General features: G+C 57.0%; 1 non-coding gene across 1 annotated transcript in view; it reads right to left on the minus strand.

Annotated features, from left to right (window-relative positions):
• The window catches only part of LOC126436041 (small subunit ribosomal RNA), a 1,909-nt gene extending 1,870 nt beyond the window's left edge, over window positions 1-39 (minus strand). The window contains exon 1 of the ribosomal RNA XR_007580376.1: window positions 1-39. This exon is cut by the window's left edge and continues 1,870 nt beyond it. This is a non-coding gene — a ribosomal RNA (small subunit ribosomal RNA).
• Window positions 40-2,500: the final 2,461 nt, after the last annotated feature.

The following is a 2,500-nucleotide window of genomic DNA, read 5'->3' on the forward strand; positions in this document are numbered from 1 at the left end:
TGAGACAAGCATATGACTACTGGCAGGATCAACCAGGGAGCTGCGTCAACTAGAGCTGAGCAGCCGGCCGCCCGGGAGTGTGTCCCGGGGGCCCGCGCGAACACGCAAGCGTCCGCTCAATTATTCTGCAAACAGGAGGAGGCTGAGCTCCCCTGCACAACACACCTCGAAACCCTCTCAGGTCCCGGCGGCGCGCAGCGCCGTCCTAAGTACTTGGTCGGGTTCGAGAGAGGCGCAATCGCCCGGAGTTAGGCGAGTAGACGCTTTAGGTGCGACCACCCGTGCTCCCAACTGAGCTTGCCGCTGCCGACAGAGGCCCGGGAGCGTGCTGTCGTGGCATTGCCGGCGGGAGACAACACGCGCCACCTACGGTGACCGGCAGCTCCAACGCCAGCGCCACAGAAGGACAAAAGCCCCACTTGGGTGCCGAAGCGAACTCTCCCAGCACAGCGCACGCGCCAACACGTCCGCACAGCTGCGATACAAACCACCTGCGAGAACCGCTGGGGCGACCGAGCAGCAGACGGCGTCGCGGCGCCGAGCGCCGGGCGGCGGCGCATCCTCAGCGCACAAAGTCCTCAATCGGACCAGCACACTGCAGATGGCCACCGCGCTTCGCACCGGGCCCGCGAGGACCTACTTTGGCCGCAAGGCGCCGCGAGCAGGGGGCGCCGGCGCGCAGCTGCGCCGCCTGCCGCGTCCGTCGGCCGGCGCGCCTGCCACTGGCCGCCCCCACCAGCCGGCTGTGGCGCGTGCGCCCACGCACCGCGCTGCCAGCACGCCGGGCGGCCCCCCCTCACCGGCCGGGGACGGTCCCACCCAGCCACCGCCGCGTATCGCCTCACACCCAGATCCCCTTTCACGTTCGTGGGCATGGTGGGTCCCCTTTCACGTTCGTGGGCATGGTGGGTCTCCCTGAAACAACCGGTTAATAGCTCGACCGATCGTCGCCAACACTGATTCACCTCTAGCGAGAACAACCGCACCACAACGGGTTACCAGTTGTTCATTTGCGTAACGTCACCAGCAAACGTACACGTCCATCGCCATTTGCAACGAGTATTGCATGCCTGTGTCAGGTGTCACAACACACTACGTCTGCCCACATAGACGCAACAACATGTGCACGCCTAGAGAACACGTGGAAGGTAGACCCCGTACGTATGCGGTGTCCATTGCGCGAACGACTGTCAGCCCGCCTCTGCAGCATGTCGCAGATGTGGAACGCGGTGCAACATGCTATCACGGTGTGTGAGAAGAGACGACTACGTCCGAATACACGCTCCACTACATCAACAGACTGCTCATGCTGATCGCCATCCAGGGCGTCCGTTCCTCCCACACGTCTGTATGGCGTACCACACTGCAATCCAGCTCTTATAGGGAGACGACACGTAGCTGCGTGCACAATATTTGGACTGTATGGTCCGCCGTTGCTAGGCGCAGTCGTCATACGGTCACATGTGCCACGATGTATCATTCAGTACATACGGACCAATGTGCAGTACAGTTTGTGGGTTTTGCGTACATCGGCGGACAGGTGACAGGCCGTACCACAACGTAGGCTGAGTACGTCGGCATGCGAAGGGCATTGAACATGCAAACTTCTCACCGACCAGCTTGCGAAGGCAGGGGGGAAGGGGGGGGGGGCGGCATGTACGTCCTGCTGCTATCCACACTACAGTGTATAGCAGGAGCATGTGGAAAGTCAGCAACACCTGCAAGGTGTTTAACATGACGCGATACACAGGGGACCGGGCAGTGCGAGTAGGGAACTATATTGCGAGGGTTGCGGTTAGGCAACACTACACCAATTTAACGGGTTGCATAACAATTACAGAGCAGGTTCAGCGACAACGTGCGTCAGGTTAAGGCGCAATATAGTTTAGGTTACGGCGCACTTTAGGTTAGGTTAAGGCACATTATAGGTTAGGTTAAGGCACATTATAGGTTAGGTTAAGGCACAACATGGGTTAGGTTAAGGCACAACATGGGTTAGGTTAAGGCACAACATGGGTTAGGTTAAGGCACAACATGGGTTAGGTTAAGGCACAACATGGGTTAGGTTAAGGCACAACATGGGTTAGGTTAAGGCACAACATGGGTTACGTTAAGGCACAACATGGGTTACGTTAAGGCACAACATGGGTTACGTTAAGGCACAACATGGGTTAGGTTAAGGCACAACATGGGTTAGGTTAAGGCACAACATGGGTTAGGTTAAGGCACAACATGGGTTAGGTTAAGGCACAACATGGGTTACGTTAAGGCACAACATGGGTTACGTTAAGGCACAACATGGGTTACGTTAAGGCACAACATGGGTTACGTTAAGGCACAACATGGGTTACGTTAAGGCACAACATGGGTTACGTTAAGGCACAACATGGGTTACGTTAAGGCACAAATTAGGTTAGGTTAAGGCACAAATTAGGTTAGGTTAAGGCGCAACGTAGGTTAGGTTAAGGCACAACGTAGGTTAGGTTAAGGCACAACGTAG

Source organism: Schistocerca serialis, unplaced genomic scaffold (assembly GCF_023864345.2).
Source record: "Schistocerca serialis cubense isolate TAMUIC-IGC-003099 unplaced genomic scaffold, iqSchSeri2.2 HiC_scaffold_1225, whole genome shotgun sequence".
Classification (NCBI taxonomy): Eukaryota; Metazoa; Arthropoda; class Insecta; order Orthoptera; family Acrididae; genus Schistocerca; species Schistocerca serialis.